At 46.0% G+C, this 19,336-nt stretch overlaps 1 protein-coding gene across 2 annotated transcripts in view; it reads left to right on the top strand.

The window, feature by feature from the left end:
• disp3 (dispatched RND transporter family member 3) overlaps nucleotides 1-19,336 on the top strand; it is a 434,497-nt gene that overhangs the window by 241,462 nt on the left and 173,699 nt on the right. The window lies entirely within an intron of this gene.

The following is a 19,336-nucleotide window of genomic DNA, read 5'->3' as shown; positions in this document are numbered from 1 at the left end:
ACCTCAGTTCTAAGTGGGCTACCACAGAAACTGTGGCCCTGGTCCTTGATTCCTCAACCATGGGGAAAATCTTCCCTGCAGCCAGCCTGTCAAACTCTTCAAGAACTTTGTATTTGTAAATGAAATCTCCTCTCAGTTTTCTAAACTCTGGATGACACAATCCTAGTCTACTCAATCTCTCCTCGTACAGCAATCCTTGAAATCAGTCTGGTGAATCTTTGCCACACTCCCTTCATGGCAAGTGCATCATCTCCCAGGTAAGGAGACAAAAACTGTACACAACACTCTTAGTGTGGTCTCACCAAAGCCCTGTATAACTGAATAAAATTCTACTGAACACAGGTTTCTACTGATAAAAGTATCAGCTTAAATTAAAACCTTTGTAAGAGTCATTCATTCAAAAAAAAAGTTTAATAGTTTCATTTGGCACAAAACTTTAAATATATGACTGAGATGGAAGGTTCATCATTTTTTTTTACTGTAAAATTGCAGCCCACTTGACTGACTGTGTCAAGCTGCTTAGCAAATAGGATCGGGCAAGATTAGTTACAGGCAGCAGAGTTTTAGATAAGCTGAAATTTATGGAGAGTGAAAGACAGGAGGCAGGGCAATAGTCAAGAGTGGAGGTGGTCTGGGTTATGCTGGCAGATGGGTTCAGGCAGAAATGGAGTGAAGGATGTCATAGACTTAAAGACAGACAATCTTTGTGATGGAGAATACAGAGAAGGAATAGTCCATTCAAACGCCCCAAGGGGCGACACGGTAGCGTAGCGGTTAGCGCGACGCCATTACAGCACCAGCGATTGAGGTTCGATTCCCATCGCTGTCTGTAAGGAGTTTGTACGTTCTCCCCGTGTCTGCGTGGGTTTCTTCCGGGTGCTCCGGTTTCCTCCCGCATTCCAAAGACGTACGGGTAGGTTAATTTGGGTTTTAAAATGGGCGGCGCGGACTCATTGGGCCTAAAGGGCCTGTTACCACGCTGTAAATAAATTTTTAAAAACTGACTATCTGTATCTTAATTCCATCCACCTACAAAGAACAGTAAGGCAAATGGTAGGTTAACTGATATTGCAAGAGATCTGAATATGCCTTGTTCCAGTTATATCATGAGGGCGTACATGGAATACCATGTGCAGTGCTCACTTCCCTACCTCAAGAAGATATACTTGCAATAGAGGGCTTGCAATGAAGGATTAGATTGATTCCTGGGATGAGGTGATTGTCCGATGAGAGATGAAATAGACTGGGCCTGTTTTAGAAGATTGAGAGATGATCTAATAGAAACATAAAAACCTCACAGGGCTTGACAGGGTAGATGCAAGGATGATGGTTCTGCTGTCCAGCTGTTTCTGGAGTGTCTGGAAACAGAACTATCGCCAAGTAAGGGGTTAGCTATTCAGGACTGAGATGTGAAGAAATGTCTTCACCTGAACAATTGTGAATCTTTGATATTCTCTATCCAGGAGAGCTGGGAAGTGATAGATTTTTGTATATTAAGGAAATCAAAGGATATGAATTCGTGCAGGAATGTGGTGCTGAGGTAAAAGATTAGCCAGGATCTCATTGAATGGTAGAGCAAAAGTGAGAAGCGAAGTGGTCTATGTCTACTTTTGTTTCTTATGTAAACTGGAATTCAAAGCCATCTCAGTACAACTGGGACAAAGTCACGCTAGTTTGTTGCTTTTGTTGATATTGATGGGGATGCCGCTGGCATCAGGAGACCTGAATGGGTAGCTTCAGAAATACCTGCAGGCTGCTCCTTCCACAGCCCACAGAGTATGCCATAACTTGCGGCGAGTTGAAAACAGAAAATGCTGGAAATACTTACATTCCTGTACTAATCCCATATTCCTTAATATCCTAAAATCTGTCTCCCAATTTGCCTTCACAATACGAAAAATACAGCAAATAGAGAAAAGTGTAGTGGAGAATTTCTTATGCCAATTTCAGGGACATCTTCTGTCAGTAGTCCACTCATGTAAGACAGCCTAGTGACAGCTCTACCTCTCAGTTCTTTGTTAGTTCATGTTTTGAGCAATATTTTTGCAACACAGTCTAAATGTATACTTGTGCATTGCATTGCCCTTCGACAATTCTTGGTGAACACTGGGTTAGTCCTGTGACCCAAAGCAAATGCTTGAGTGATACAGTCAAAACTTCTCTTAGAGATGGTGAGTGTTTCATGTATTCATTTTATGCTCATCCTAGGGAGTGAACTATTTTCCATACTTTACTTCCCAGGTGATAAGATAAGAAAAGATAAGATATCTTTATTAGTCACATGTACATCGAAACACACAGTGAAATACATCTTTTGCACAGTGTTCTGGGGGCAGCCCGCAAGTGTTGCCACGCTTCCGGCGCCAACATAGCATGCCCACAACTTCCAAACCTGTACATCTTTGGAATGTGGGAGGAAACTGTAGCATCCAGAGGAAACCCACACCGACACTGGGAGAATATACAAATTCCTTAGAGACAGTGGCCGGAATTGAACCCAGGTCGCTGGCGCTGTAATAGTGTTATGCTAACCGCTACACTAATATCAAGTACTCACACATCAGTTAATGGAGGATGAAATTTCCTTTTCTGCCCAAACAATGTGCTTTAACCACTGCCCTGGCAGGTCCTCTTTAAACCATGCAGAAGCAGGCATTGACAGTGTTTGAGGTGCCCTTTTCAACAGGAGGGCCACACGTCCATTCATGTAACTTGTGGAAGTGACACCCAAGCATCATTCAAGGTTGTTGCAGCTTCCTCCATGTTGATCTTTAGCTGCTGAGAAACTCAGAGATATTAAGTACACAGGGGAAGTAGAAGGAAAGCTCAGACTTTGCAATCCCCTGCAGTAAATCTCCAATTTTTCCATTCAGTTTCATTTTTTGTCAAAACTAGATCACACGACACATCTAAATTTGGCAATATTTGATTTGATTGCCAGTCAATGATCTTTTGAATTAGAAGTGACCTAAGTGGTAGACTCAGCTCGAAACCACATTTGCAACCAAGTAGCTCTCTTACCTCTAGAGTTCCAGTGAAGTCCAAGGGCAAATGATGTCGACCTCAGTAGGACTGATGTTGCCGAAGATGAATCAATGAGCAATTTTGTTGAAATTAAACGTTAACTGAAAGGATCAGATTTATGGATTGAATATTCCTAGTGAAAAGGTCGCAGGGGCTACTGCCAGCAGCACTAAGAATTTGCAGGAGTGCAGATATCCCATCAGTTCAACTCGGTAATCAACTGCAAGTTGTAATCTTACACTTCCACATTCATCACAAGTGAGGGTCAGAGAATCTGTACAGAAGTAAGCTGCAGCAGACTTCACCCTGCTGCCTGCCACAGGAATCAGATTATTCTCCACTTAAAAGATAAACCATCTTAATTTCCTGTGGGAAGACTGGAGATATAGAAGCAGGATATCCTCTTCTGCTACATCAAGATGGTGTGGAAGTGATGGTATAGCTCTGTAGATTTGCAGGGTGTAATAACAATGTGAGTTTTAAGATTTAAGGGGATAGTTGAGAAATTGAATCTATTATCATTGGAACTGAGAAAATCAAAAGAATCAATTTTTTCATATAAAATTATTCAAGGTTTTCATTGAATAATTGGGGCGAAACTAGTCACTAAATAGAGGGCATGAATGTAATATCATCAGAGAAGCATAGGAGCACGCCTTATGAAAACAGATTGAAGGAACTCGGCCTTTTCTCCTTGGAGTGACGGAGGATGAGGGGGGATCTGCTAGAGGTGTATAAGATGATAAGAGGCATTGATCGTGTGGATAGTCAGAGGCTTTTTCCCAGGGCTGAAATGGTTGCCACAAGAGGACACAGGTTTAAGGTGCTGGGGAGTAGGTATAGGGGAGATGTCAAGGATGAGTTTTTTACTCAGGGAGTGGTGAGTGCGTGGAATGGGCTGCCGGCAACAGTGGTGGAGGCGGATACGGTAGGGTCCTTTAAGAGACTTTTGGATAGGTACATGGAGCTTAGAAAAATAGAGGGCTATGGGTAAGCCTAGTAATTTCTAAGGTAGGGACAACCTTGTGGGCCGAAGGGCCTGTATTGTGCTGTAGGTTTTCTATGTTTCTATGTTCTAAGTGAAAGGAAGGTCAGGAAAGCTCCTTCGCAATAAACAGTTCTTCGGCTAAAGTTTGTTCAATCAGGCCGGTCACACATTTCGAGTTGCTTTTAAGTCTCACCTTTCCAATTATTCAGGGGGAATGAGGCTGTAGATAGATTCCAGTCTTAAAGTAATCACCATCCAAAGTGTGCTGCTGTGGTTTCTGAGAAGGCCTCAATACTGGGCAGAATTCCCAACAGGAAAAGGTCAACCTCTCTATCTGCATCACTGGTTAATGAACACAGTTTTCTGTAGTAATGAACAGAACTATGTTATGTCCTAAATGCTTTCTGTCATATTATCTTTTGTGCTACAATGCTCGTTCAAAAATAGTACTAAATTGGATCAGTCAGATTCAGTGTTCTTACCAGTCTAGTTTCAACAATAAATTCTACCTTAATCACAAAAGAGAGTGCTGGAAATACTCAGCAGGTTGGGCAGAATCTTCTTAGAGAAAAAAATAAAGTTAATGTTTCATTCATTCTGCAAGGTCCAACACAAGCTTGAGGAACAACACCTCATCTTGTCTGGACATGTTGCAGGCTCCCAGACGCAATATAGAATTCTCCAACTTTAGGTAACTCTCTGTCATAGTGTCACAGAGTAATACGACACGGAAGCAGGCCCTTCGGCCCAACTCGTCCATGCCAACCAAGGTGCCCACCTAAGCTGGTCCCATTTGCCCACATTTGGCTTGTATCCCCCTAAGCGTTTCCTATCCATTTACTTATCCAAAAGTCTTTTAAATGTTGTTCTTGTACCTGAGAACTACTTTCTCTGGGAACTCATTCCATCTCTGCACCACCATCTGCGTGAAGAACTTGACCCTCAAGTACCTTTTAAATCTTTCCCCTCTCACCTTAAACCTATGCCCTCTAGTTTTTGGCTCACTTTCCCTCCGAAAATGACTGTGTGCATTCAGAATCAGCTTTATTATCACTGGCATATGTTGTGAAATTTGTTGTTTGGTGACAGCAGTACAGTGCAAGTCATAAAAATTACTATAAGTTACCAATAAATAAATAAATAGTGTGAAAAAGGAATAAGAGGCAGTGTTCACCCTATCTATGCCCCTCGTGATTTTATACACCTCCATAAGGTCATCCCTCAGCTTCCTACGTTCCAAGGAATAAAGCCCTAGCCTGTCCAACCTCTTCCTGTAACTCAAGCCCTTGAGTCCTGGCAACATTCTCGTAAATCTTTATTCTCTGTATCAGGACTGGCCATTTCTTGTTGTAACCATATTGACTTAGTTTTTCTTATCCTATTAATATAATTGGTATTGGCTTATTATTGTCACATGTACCAAGGTGCAGTGAAAAACTTGTCTTGCATACTGTTCATACAGATCAATTCATTACACAGTGCATTGAGGTAGTATAAAATACAATAACAGAATGCAGAATAAAGTGTAACAGCTTCAGAGAAAGTGCAGTGCTGGTCTGGCCCGCTGGACATATTCACAGCCTTGCACACTACAGAGCAAAGATTAATGTGCTTGAAACTGCTCCCATTAATACATTTGGATTCACCCCATCAGAGATTTTCTGTCTGTTCATCCCATCCCTCCTCCACCTTTTCTGCTACTGAAAATTTTCCAAATTTCTCTTTCCCTGTTCCGATGAAGGGTCTCGGACCTGGCATATTAACTCTGTCTCTCTTTCCGCAGTTGCGGCTTGACCTGCTGAGTGTTTCCAGCATCTGGTTTTGATTTTCATTTAATGTCTCAGGTCACTTTAATTCATTGGAGACTTATAGGCTGTTAATGAGAGCAATATCCATTCTGAGGATCAATTTTGCTACCAACTTCTCACATTACTGTTTTATTAGTGTGCAGAAATTGCAATGTAAAATGGTGTAACAATGATCCTTGCCCTCTCCCCTTCACCGTCCTTGTCTGTCCACGAATGCTGCCAGCCCACCTGAATACTTCCAGCGTTTTTTGTTTTTTATTTCGTACAAGAATTTGTGGATAATGTGGGTTGATGATCCTGTTATTATTCTAAGCTTGCTTATGTGATTGAGATATCACAGCGATTTTCTTAACGTTTTTCTGTAACAGTGCTGCAGAAAAAAGTTTGAACAGCAGTTTTATGGCTCAGTTCTTCTTCTGCCATATTGCACATAATCAGTGTCTATGTTTATTTGATGAGCTACTTAACAGGAATATTCACACTCTATATGAATGTAGCTAAATTAGCAGGGTGTTATGCTGATGAAGTGGTCGTTAACTGCTTTGGGAGTGTTAAAGGCTCACTTTTTTGTAGGCATGTTGAGATAGGCTGATATTTAAGTATTATTGTTAATGAAAGCATTCTCCCAGGAATAAGAGGTTCACTAACAACAAACAATCTGCTGGAGGAACTCAGCGGGTCGAGCAGCATCTATGGGAATTGTAGACGTTCCAGATTGAAATCCCGCATCAGAACTCACTTCTGGTTTCAACCCAAAATGTCAACAATTCCTTTCCCCCCACAGATGCTGCTTGATCCGCTGAGTTCCTCCAGCAGATTGTTAGTTGCTCCAGATTCCAGCATCCGCCGTCTCTTGTGTCTCCGTAGCAGATTCATTGATGGGGCTTTCTTTATAAACAGTCACAATGTTCAACACAAGGTTTTGCTCACATTTGTGTAGATTGGAGAAAATTCACCTCAGTTGTGCCCAGTTGAAAATAAAAAGAAACTCCAGATCCAGGGGCAACCTTTTGTGTTCAATTTTGGGAATGTTGTGATTCTAGTTCTGATTAGTGTCCTTCTGCACTATTAAATGCATGGCATCACCTAGAGTTGACAACAGTTCTTTACTGAAATTTTAACCAGGGGTTTCATTGACCGGAATGGCTTATGGTAGCCCACTGCTGCACCATCTCCTGCACTTAAATTTGTAAATTATATTGGTAAATTGGATTATTATTGTCTCGTGTACCGAGGTGCAATGAAAAACTTTGTTTTGCATGCCACCCATACAGATCATTTCATGATGACAGTACATCGAAGTCATACAAGCCAAACCAATAACAGAATGCAGAATAGAGTGTTACAGATACAGAGAAGATGCAATGCAGGCAAACAATAAGGTACAAGGCCTTAACAAGGTAGACTGCAAGGTCAAGACTCTCTCATATCATACTGGGGACCATCTTATCGTACTGGGGACCATTCTGTCTTACTGGGGATAGAAGCTGTCCTTGAGCCTGGTGGTGCATACGTTCAGGCTTTTGTATCTTCTGCCTGATGGGAGGGGGGAGATTGTACAGGGTGGGTGGGGTCTTTGATTATGCTGGCTGCTTTACCAAGGCAGTGAGAAGTATAGACAGAGTCTATTGGAGGGGAGGCTGGTTTCCATGATGTGCTGCTGGGCTGTGTCCACAACTCTCTGCAGTTTCTTGCAATCACGGGTAGAACAGTTGCCATACCAAGCAGTAATGCATCCAGATAGGATGCTTTCCATGCTGCATCAGTAAGAACTGGTGAGGGTCAAAGGGGACATGCCAATTTTTTTTTAACCTGAGGATGTAGAGGTGCTGCTGAGCTTTTTTGGCCATGGCATCTACGTGGTTGGACCAGGACAGGCTATCGATGATGTTCACTCCTAGGAACTTGAAGCTCTCAACCCTCTCAATCTCAGCACTGTTAGTATAAAACAGGAGCACATGAACTACCCCCCTTCCTGAAGTCAATGACCAGCTCTTTTGCTTTGCTGACATTGAGAGAAAGGTTGTTGTCATGACACCATGTCACTAGGCTCTCTATCTCCTTCCCGTACTCCAACTCATCATTATTTGAGATTCAGCCCATTATGATGGTGTCATCTACAAACTTGTTGATGGAGTTAAAGCAGAATCTGGCCACGCAGTCATGAGTGTATAGCTAGGGAGGCTGCACTGGAATTTCTAAGCCATTTTTCCATCAGAGCAGTGTAACCTGCAGACCTTGCACTGTGGCCTCCGAGCAGTGGTAGTTATCACACCTGAGGCTCGGGATATCTAGTGTAACCAAATAAGTCTCGCCCGTTGAACTTCATACAAAGGCCATTTGTTAACTCTGTCATACAGGCCTGTCCAGTGTATAAGGGATTCACCATTTGCAAGCATTGTTATGTATAGAACCATTTTAACCTTGATCACTGTCTCCACCCTTCCCTGCCCCACCTGATTCCATCTGCCAATCAACCTCCCCTCACCTGGATCCATCTATCATTTGCCAGATCTTGCCCCACCCCTCCCCCTCACCCCTTTATGCTGTCTATCTCCCCTCTGTCTCTCAGTCCAGATGAAGGGTCTTGACCCCCAAACATTGACTGTCCATCTTCCCCCAAAAATGCTGCCTCACCCACTGAGTTCCTCCAGCAGCTCGTTTTTTGGAACCATTTTGTACAACTGACACAAGATCGATAATGAAATACTGTTAAATGTCCCCTGTTTTTATCCATCCCTCTCTACCAATAATCAAACTGTATGACCTTAGATTTATCAAGATCAATGGATTAAACTGTTGAAATAATTAAGACATGCTCAAAGTATAAAGAGAAACCAAAACCAGCAAGGATCCTAAAATTACATTGCAGAATATTCATTTATGAAGACTTAAAAATAAGTCACTGTGGTGGTTTAATGGAGACAATAACTCATTGACTTAAAGTTGATTAGTGTCTCCCATTCTTTATTGATAATGAGTGGATTTCAGGCACATTATGTACTTGAACGATTACCTTACAGCTCTGCTTGAGACTTGAGACCTTCAGAAGCAGTTTGTTTCTACAATATGTTGACAGCCTTGGTCATGAAGCAGTTTTATGTCTAAGGTCTTATTATTTGTTTTCTGAGCTGTTGCAAGACTCTTTGTGTATAAAGTGCTTTAGCATTTTAAATTCACTAAGGCTTTCTCTTTAATCCTAGAAGACAGCAGTAATTCCCCTAAATTGGATGAGATGTTGCTGTGTACCACTCAAAATAATTTCAAGTTGAAACTGTGTTGTGATTGAATTTAAATAAAAATAGAATGATGAGGCTACATTACACAAGAAGAAGGGTTGCTGACTGATTAATGAGTTGTGCTTTTATCATAAAATATATGAGCCAAATGGTCCCTTGAGTCTAGGGTATTATTCAATAAGATTGTGGCTAATCCCAGAAATCAGCTGTGGTTTCTTGACCAATCCCAATATTGTTTGAGGGAAGCAAGAATTATCATTCAGCTGGTTTTGTACTGATGGTAGAAACTTTCTGTCCTGGAACTGAGTGGAGTTCAACCCCAATGTGTGCTTATGCTTGAAACAGTGTCAACAGAACAAGGAGTAACAAGACAGTCGATGAAGTGTATGACTGCTTTGGATTGTGAATAGTAATAGTTTTGTAGCACATTTTGTTCCATTCATTTTCATTTTTGACACACACATCAATCATGTGAGTTTCAAAGCATTAAAGAGCGTGGAACTGCAGCGACTCACCGCACCGGCATCGAACCGACTCCCGACATCACGATCGTCGTCGGAGGCCCCGATCCAAGATGGCGCGGGGCCCTCCTTCTTCTCCATCGTCAGGCTAGGAAAGCCCACGTGCGGGAAGGTCAGGTGACTCGCGTGTGACATCAGCGCGGGAACTGTAGCGCCGGAAGTTTTTCGGATATTAAAGGCACACCGCGCCCCTGTCATGCATAGGATTTCTGATTTCAAACCAGTGACTCCGCGTCTTCATTTCGTATTGTGTAGCTAGCCGCTACACTGGTGACACCGACGGGCCCAAACGTTTTTGGACCCACAATGTCTGCACAACAAGAGGTACAGGCAGTAGCCCTTAAACTGCCCACCTTCTGGATCCTCCGGCCCAGTGTCTGGTTTGACCAGGCCGAGGCCCAGTTCCAGATTCGCCAGATCACCAGGGATGACACCAAGTACTACTACGTGGTGCGTGCCCTCAATCGAGACACTGCAGCCCAGGTCAAGGACTTCATCCAGGCGCCCCCGGAGGAGGAGAGGTTCGATAAGTTCAAGACCCTCCTTCTCGAGACTTTCAGCCTTTCCCGACGTGAACAGACCTCCCGCCTCCTCCACCTCGATGGGTTGGGTGACAGACCCCCCTCTGCGCTCATGAACGAGATGTTGGCCCTGGCAGACGGCCACAAACCCTGCCTGATGTTTGAACAGACCTTTCTGGAGCAGTTACCCGACAACATCCACCTGCTCCTGGCGGATGCCGATTTCAGCGACCGCCAGAAGGTGGCTGCCCGGGCGGATGTCCTTTGGCGGGCAAACAAGGAAAGCGGGGTGTCCATCGAGCGCATTACCACGCCACGTACCCAGCGGCCCAGCAGGCCAGACCCGGCAATCGAACACAGCCCACCCACCACCAGGTCTGAGACACTGACCGACCAATGGTGTTTCTACCACCAGCGGTGGGACGCTGATGCCCGCAGGTGCCGGCCACCATGCAGGTTTCCAGGAAACACCAGGGCCAGCCGCCACTGATGGCTACAGCGCTGGCCACCCGGATAGCCTCTTGCATTTGTGGGACAGGCGTTCCGGACGTCGGTTCCTGGTGGACACCGGAGCCGAAGTCAGCGTCGTGCCTCCCAACAGCCACGAGACTCGCAACTGCACACCAGGACCCGTCCTCAGAGCTGCCAACGGCAGCGCCATCCGGACCTTTGGCACCCGTTTGGTGCACCTCCAGTTCGGCACCTGCAACTTTACTTGGAAGTTCATCCTGGCCGCCATCGCACAACCACTCCTCGGGGCAGACATCCTTCGCGCCAACAGTCTGCTGGTTGACCTGCGGGATAAGCGTCTGGTACATGCCAGGACCTTCCAAACGTTCTCATTGGGTGAGGCCAAGCTACCGGCCCCACACCTTGACTCCATCACCACGTCGACCAATGAGTTCACTAGGGTCCTCTCAGAGTTCCCATCCGTACTAACGCCCTAGTTCTCCACCGCCTTGCCCAAGCACGGCATCCAGCATCACATCCCCACCCAGGGCCCTCCCCTCCACGCCCGCGCCCGGCGGCTACCCCCGGACAAGCTCCACCTCACGAAAGAGAAATTCAAAAGAATAGAGGAGCTGGGGATCATCCACAGGTCGGATAGCCCATGGGCCTCTCCATTACACATGATCCCCAAGGCAGCCAGAGGCTGGCGACCCTGCGGCAATTACCAACGCCTGAACGACATTACTACCCCGGACTGGTACCCCATGCCGCATATTCAGGACTTCGCTGCCAACCTGCATGGGCGGTCCATTTTTTTCCAAGGTCGACCTCGTCCACGGGTATCACCAGATCCCAGTGCATCCGGATGACATTCCAAAGACGGTGCTGATCACACCTTTTGGCCTCTTTGAATTCGTCCGGATGCCCTTTGGCCTCAAGAACACTGCTCAGTCCTTCCAACGACTGATGGACGCGGTCGGGCGCGACCTTGACTTTGTCTTCATATACATCGACGACATCTTGATCGCCAGCAGCAGCCGCCAGGAACATTTCACGCACCTCTGCCAACTCTTTTCTCGCCTGAGGGATTTCGGCCTGACCATCAACCCAGCCAAATGCCAGTTCGGGCTTGAGCTGAGGGATTTCGGCCTGACCATCAACCCAGCCAAATGCCAGTTCGGGCTTGAGACAATCAATTTCCTGGGCCATCGGATCGACAAACACGGCGCCACGCCCCTGCCTGCAAAGGTTGACGCCATCCACCATTTTGCCAGACCAACCTCCACCAAGGGCCTGCAGGAATTCCTTGGTATGGTAAACTTTTATCACCATCCGCGGCCCGCATCATGCTCCCGTTGTTTGCTCTCCTGTTGGGCAGAAGCAAAGACGTTGTTTGGTCGGAGGAGGCTCACACCGTGCTCGTTGAAACCAAGCAGGCCTTGGCGGACACGGTCATGTTGGTGCATCCTCGCACTGACGTCCCGACTGCCCTCATGGTCGATGCATCCAGCACAGCGGTCGGAGGCGTTCTAGAGCAGCTTATCGAAGGGCGTTGGCAACCGCTGGCGTTCTTCAGCAGGCACCTTCGACCACCAGAGCTCAAATATAGCGCCTTTGACCATGAGCTGTTGACATTGTACCTGGCCATCAGACACTTATGATACTTCTTGGAGGGCAGGCTGTTTACAGCTTTCACTGACCACAAGCCGTTGACCTTCGCCTTCAACAAGGTCTCAGATCCCTGGTCAGCACGGCAGCAGCGGCACTTGCCGTACATCTCAGAGTTCACCACTGACATCCACCATCTGTCTGGGAAAGAGAACGTGGTCGCAGATGCACTGTCACGGCCCACCATCCAAGTTTTGTCCCAGGGTGTGGACTTTGGCACCTTGGCGGAGGCACAGCGAACGGACATGGAGATGCCCAGCTATCGCACCGCAGTCTCAGGCCTGCAACTGCAAGACCTACTGGTAGGCCCCGGTGAGCGCACCCTGCTCTGTGATATCTCCACAGGTAGACCCCGCCCCATCGTCCCAGCTGCCTGGCGCCGACGGGTGTTTGATTCCATCCACGGTCTCGCACACCCATCCATCAGGACTACTGTCCGGATGGTGTCTGACAAGTTTGTCTGGCATGGCCTGCGTAAACAGGTTTCCGAATGGGCCCGGTCCTGCACACACTGCCAAACCTCGAAAGTAGAGCAGCACGTCAAGGCCCCCCTGCAGGACTTTCAACCTACCCGCCGGAGGTTCGACCATATCCACGTCGACCTGGTTGGCCCCCTCCCAGTCTCCCAAGGAGCGCGGTACCTCCTCACGATTGTCGACCATTTTACCCGCTGGCCTGAAGCCGTTCCCCTTGCAGATACCTCCGCCCAGTCCTGCGCACAGGCCCTTTTGTCAACTTGGGTGGCCCATTTTAGTGTCCCGACACATATCACCTCAGACAGGGGAGCTCAATTCACCTCCGGCCTGTGGTCTGCCGTCGCCGACTTGTGGGGTTCCCGGATCCACCTCACCACCGCCTATCACCCGCAATCCAATGGGCTGGTAGAGAGGTTCCATCGACACCTGAAGTCGGCACTCATGGCCCACCTAAAGGGGCCCAACTGAGTGGACGAACTCCCCTGGGTCCTGCTGGGGATATGCACCGTGCCAAAAGAGGACCTGCATGCCTTGTCTGCGGAGGTGGTCTACGGAACGCCCTTAGTCATCCGGGGCGAGTTCCTACCAGCCCCTCGGGGGCCAGAGGAAGAACCTGCCGCAGTGCTCGACCGGCTGCGCAAGCGGCTTGGAAACCTGGCCCCGATACTCACCTCGCGACACGGACAGGCCTCGACCCGTATGCTGACTTCCCTCCGAGACTGTAAGTTTGTCTTCGTCAGGAGGGGCGCACACCAAACACCGCTGCAGCGGTCGTACGAAGGGCCATTCCGGGTCATCAAGAACAATGGGTCTACGTTTGTGCTGGACATTGGGGGGCGCGAGGAGGTTTTTACAATTGACCGGCTGAAGCCGGCTCATTTAGACTTGGACCAACCCGTGGTGGTCCAGCGAGTGCGACGCAGGGGCAGGCCACCCAAGTCATAGTTTATTTAATTCTGGTTTTCACGATGGTATTGCTGGTTCTTGTGGGGGGGGGTTATGTTGCGACTCACCGCACCGGCATCGAACTGGCTCCCGACATCGCGAACGTCGTCAGAGGCCCCGATCCAAGATGGCGCGGGGCCCTCCTTCTTCTCCATCGTCAGACTAGAAAAGCCCGCACGTGGGAAGGTCAGGTGACCCACGCTTGACGTCAGCACGGGAAGTTTTTCGGATATTAAAGGCGCACCGCGCCCCTGTTGTGCATGGGACTTCTGATTTCAAACCAGCGACTCTGTGTCTTCATTTCGTAGTGTGTAGCTGGCCGCTACAGAACCATATCTTCCCTTATTTAATTGCATAGACTCTCAATTATTCTATCTTACTTCCTCAGTCAGTTAATGCTTCCCAATTTCTGAGCACAAAGCTATGACCAAGTTTTCCTATGGGCCAGAAGGTAGACTTAACCATTCCCTTCCTTTAATTGTTTATTGGTGTCTTCCTTACATGACTGTTGGATACACACTTCTGCCTTGAGCTTTCCACTGGAAGTTACCAGTGTTGTCCCTTGTCTGGGCCTTATTGACCCTTGCACCATTTTGGCCAAAATTTGCTATCGGGTTGACCATTGGTTAGCCTCTTTTTGCTTTGATAAATTTGTAATTATTAATTTATGTCTGTATGACAAGCTACTAAAAGAGCTGACTGAGAGCATTGCAGTGAGTGAAACCAGGCAGTGGAAACCCAAAGATTCAGGGCAACAAACAGATTTAAAAAATCAGTGGAATGACTGAGAAAGAAGTGTGAATTACTGTTGATGAATTCAATATTAAATCAGTTCCTGGAGATAAAATAAAGAGAGAGAAAGAAAGACTAAGAGAGAGAATAAAAAGAAAGAAAAGAGAAAAAGAATACTTTCCTCCCACATTCCAAAGACGTACGGGTTAGGAAGTTGTGGGCGTGCTATGTTGGCGCCGGAAGCATGGCGACACTTGCGGGCTGCCCGCAGAACACTCTACGCAAAAGATGCATTTCACTGTGTGTTTCGATGTACATGTGACTAATAAAGATATCTGATCTATCTTATCTTATTTACATTAGCCAATTTTCGGTGCCAGAAATTTTGTTTAATAGCTATTACCTATTATCACATCATTCTAAAGGTAGTTAGGCTGAGGCTGATTTAACTTTATGTGCCAGTTCTGGGACAGCTTCATGCTTCATTCAATGCATCTGACAAAGAGAGCAAATATCATTAAAAATATCGTTGTCTTGACACTAACAGCAGAGTGAAGCAACTTGACCAATAAACTTTCTGCACTTAACCTTTCATTTGTCTCTCATTTGGAGTTACTGAAACATTTGTACCTGTGTATGAGTGACAATAGCCTCACTGGTAGATCCTTGCTTGAGTTGCTACGACTGCCTCGGAAGTCCAATGTTCTGAAATTTGAGAACCTTTGTATTTATCTCTATCCCTTCACTTCCACCACCTCTAGACCTTTCAGGGATTGTTTAAGTCATAAATTCAACATTACTACAAATTTAGAGTCATAGAGTTGTACAGCACAGAAACAGGCCCTTCAGCCCACCGTCCATTCTGCTTAACTTGCAGATCTAGACTGGCTGTAGAGAGAGGTGGAGCAAATAATCACTTGGTAATGATAGCTTCACATGGCTTTAGTTTATGAACCCGTTGTGGTGTCAGACCTGGCCCACATGCGTGAAACTCCTCGCAGTCACACCCCCCACACCTCAGAAGCTGTGTAAGTCTACCTGATATTAACTGGGATATTCAGAGGGTGGAGATCCCTTCTTCCATTCTCTCTGAGATATTTATGCCCGAAGTGCCCTCCAAACGATTGTCTGCTGGAATTTGTGAGGTCAGGAGGAAACCACCTCATTCCAATGGGACAGCCGGATAAATATGGCAAATGGGTGAAGGGCTTCTTTACACTCAGCATGGGCCAGGCAGCTGAGGGTGACCACTGGTCCTTGTGGGGTTCCCATGCTTTCTCTTCTCTCCCACCCAGAAGCTCACCACCCCTCCATCACCCTACTCAATCCAGCACCAACTCTGAATGGCCATTTTCCTTGACCTAGATCCTAATGGTGGGATCCATGTGCACCCTTTTGGAGGCAGGCAGCCACTATTTGTGGAATATATTAACTCATAAGTTGTCTCAAGGCAACTCATGGAAAATTAAACCAAAAAGGTTAGGAATGGCTCAGGTGATCAAAGACTTAGGTAACATGTTGCATTAAGGGAGAGAATTTTTGAATAGCTGAAGAGACATGGTCTCCATTGGTCGTGTGAAGGGGGATACATTGACAAGAGGCCAAAGAATGAGAGGAAGTCATAGTCAAGTTTAATGTCATCTGCACAAGTACGTGTATGCAAGGTGCAATGAAAAACTTATTTGTAGTAGCATCACAGGCAAATAGCATCATATAAGCAGCATTCACAAGAAAAACATAAATTGTGTGTAATTTATGCTTAATTTTTACAAGGAAGGACACAATTAGAACAGAAAAAACAAAGTCCTTTTGTTTTGCAAAATGTCAAAGTGGTCATAGTGTTGCTAAATTGTAGTGATTAGGGTTGTGCCGGTTGGTTCAGGAACCGAATGGTTGAAGGGAAGTAGCTGTTCTTGAGCCTGGTTGTGTGGGACTTCAGGCTTCTGTACTTCTTGCCCATTGGTAGCTGTGAGAAGATGGCACGGCCCGGATGGTGGGGACCTTTGATAATGGATGTTGCCTTCTTGAGGCAGCGCCTCCTGTAGATACTCCCGATGGTGGGGAGGGATGTGCCCGCGATGTACTGGGCAGAGTCCACTACTCCCTGCAACTTCTCACATTCCCGTGCATTCAAATTGCCGTCCCAGACCGTGATGCCACCAGTTGAACAGTACATCTATAGAAGTGCATTAGAGTGTTCGGTGACAAGCCGAACCTTCTTAACCTCCCAAGAAAATAAAGACGCTGGCGCGCTTTCCTTATGATTGCATCTATGTGCTGGGCCCAGGACAGGTCATCCCATATGTTAACGCCTCAGAATTTAAAGCTGCTGACTCTCTCCACCACTGATCCCCCAATGTAGGAAGATGAACCCCAAGGAGATCATTGAGAGGAGAAGATTATGGTGAGAGGGAGGGGCATGACTGCTAAAGCACCTAATGGAGTCGTACAGAGTTATAGGGTGACACAGCACAGAAGCAGGCCCTTTGGTCCACTGAGTTGGTGCTGATCATCAAGCACCTACCTACACCAATCCTAAACTCATCCCATTTAACTCTCCCCACATCCCCTTCTAATGCCACCAGAATCCACCACTCCTCTAAAAACGAAGTTCGGAATTTCCAACTCCTCCGCCTCCCAGCAGTCATTGCCGCCAAGCAATGAGAGTAAAAACCAAGCTGCCGGAGGCCATTTCAGGTCGAGACCTTGCACCAGGACTGAGAGTGTAGAGGGGAGATAGCCAGTATAAAGAGGTGAGGGGGGGGGTGAGGAAGGAGCTGGCAAGTGATAGGTGGATCCAAGTGAGAAGAGGTTGATGGGCAAATGGAGGCAGGCAGGGGAGGGAAGGGTGCAGCTAGCAGCAGAGGCTGGGAGGTGATGTGGAGACAACAAAGGGCTGCAGATTATTGGATCTACTAGGAAAGGAAGGTGATCAGTGGAACCAGGTAAGGGAGAGGTGGTAGGCAGATGAGAACTGTGTGGGGTGGGGATAGGGGACCCTATGGTTTGAGTGTGTGGGTGGTAGGCAGATAGAACCAAGTGGGGGAGGGGAAAGAAACTGAGTCTAGTGGGGGTTATGGAAAGAAGGGGGTGTGGAAGAAGACCTGGGTGGATCAGAAGGAGAGGGATTGGAACAGAGAGGGTGTAGGTTACCTGAAACTGTAGAATTCAATGTTCATGCCGTTGAGTGTAGACTACCCAGGCAGAACATGAGGAGCTGTTCCTCTAGTTTGCCAAATGCAAACCAGAGGAGCAACATCTCTTTGAAGCCAAATGCAAACTAGACTTCTGATTCCATCCTCCCAGTTTATAAACTGTTGGCTTTTAAATGGTAAGTTTACCAAGTTACTGTTTGCATATTCTGTTCTATTTTCAATCGTGGTGTTGATCTATAATTGAAGAACTCAGCATTTCATCTGCTTGAAATTGTTGCATGTTTTACCACAGAATTAGTCACTTCATTTCAAATCTAGCCATTTACTTTCCTCCACATTAACCATAGACAAATTCTTCTGTCATGCTCACTTCCTAGTCACTTTAATGTGGAGCAACCGTGGTTCCCCATTTTAACAGTCTTTTTCCACATCTCTGACTTAATATATTAACTTGCTGTCCAATTATTAACACTCTCTCATAATGTTGAATCCTTCTAAGACTGACTTTGAAAGTTTTTGAAAATCAATTTTCTATTTTTCTTTCTAAACATCCTTTTCATGTATCCTGATGCATTGTCCATGGTTTTACCCTAGTTAATCAATGCAACACCTTTCCGTATTTTTTTCCAACCTCACTATAATCAAATGCACGCAATTCAACACACACCACTCCAGTGTAATAGAGCAACGCACACCAGATACAGGCCCTTCGGCCCAACAAGTCCATGCTAACCACGGTGCCCACCCATCTAGTCCCAATTTCCTGCCCATATCCTTCCAAGCCCCGTTCCTCAACGTTCTATCCAAGTGCTTCTTAAATGATACTATTGTACCTGCCTCAACCACTTCCTCTGGGAGATAATTCCATATACTCACCACCCTCTGTGTGAAAAAGTTGCTCCTCAAGTCCCCTTTAAATCTTTCCCCTCTCACCCTATACCTATGCCCTCTAGTTTTGGACCCCCTACCCTGGGGAAAAGATTGTTACCATCTACCTTATCTATGCCTCTCATAAATTTAAACACTCATTCTCCTATGTTCTAAGGAATAAAGACCTAGCCTGGCCAACCTCTCCCTATAACTCAGGCCCTCTAGTCCCAGCAACATCCTTGTAACTCTTCTCTACACTTTTTCCACTTTCCAGTGGTAATATAAATTTCCAGGACCCTGCACTCTGCTTTGACCCTTAAGCAAATGATGAGAGATTTTCTACAGTCCAAAACACCATTCAGCACAAGCCACTGTTTGAACCTTGGTTTGTCACATATGGATCTTCACTTTGTGGACAGATGGATCTTCAGTAGCAGGCTAAAGTTCTGCTTTGCATAGGCAAGTACACCAGTTTAGGTGCCATTGAGATCAAGTTTTTTACCTTCAATTTGAGGCAACAGATGGCAAGATTAGAGCTGATTTTGAATCTGTGTCTCTTGTGCCTTTTTTTGGCATGAGTACATAGATCTATCACAGGCCAAGCTCTCTAATGTATTGCAAAGGAAGGATTCCTTGTGTTTACTTTGCATTTAACCAAGCATCTCTGAGGCAACTTAAAATTCTCAACACAAGATGAATTACTTCAAAATGAAGTAATGTTTATTATATAGACAAATATAAATCAATAGTGTGTATTGTGTAAAGGATTTTAAGTATGTTAGATGATCATTGAGATTTCATAAATCACTGTGTGCTACTGACAACATATGTACCCAACCCCTCCAGAAAATAAATACAGTCTTGTATCTTTATGATGCAGGGTAACACACAGGGTGTTGCATTACACTGAAGAGGGCACCAGAAGTGACAGTAGAAAAC

This window comes from Pristis pectinata, chromosome 26 (genome assembly GCF_009764475.1).
Source record: "Pristis pectinata isolate sPriPec2 chromosome 26, sPriPec2.1.pri, whole genome shotgun sequence".
Lineage (NCBI taxonomy): Eukaryota > Metazoa > Chordata > Chondrichthyes > Rhinopristiformes > Pristidae > Pristis > Pristis pectinata.
The sequence above is the reverse complement of the archived record's forward strand: the minus strand, read 5'-3'. Positions and strand labels throughout refer to the sequence as shown.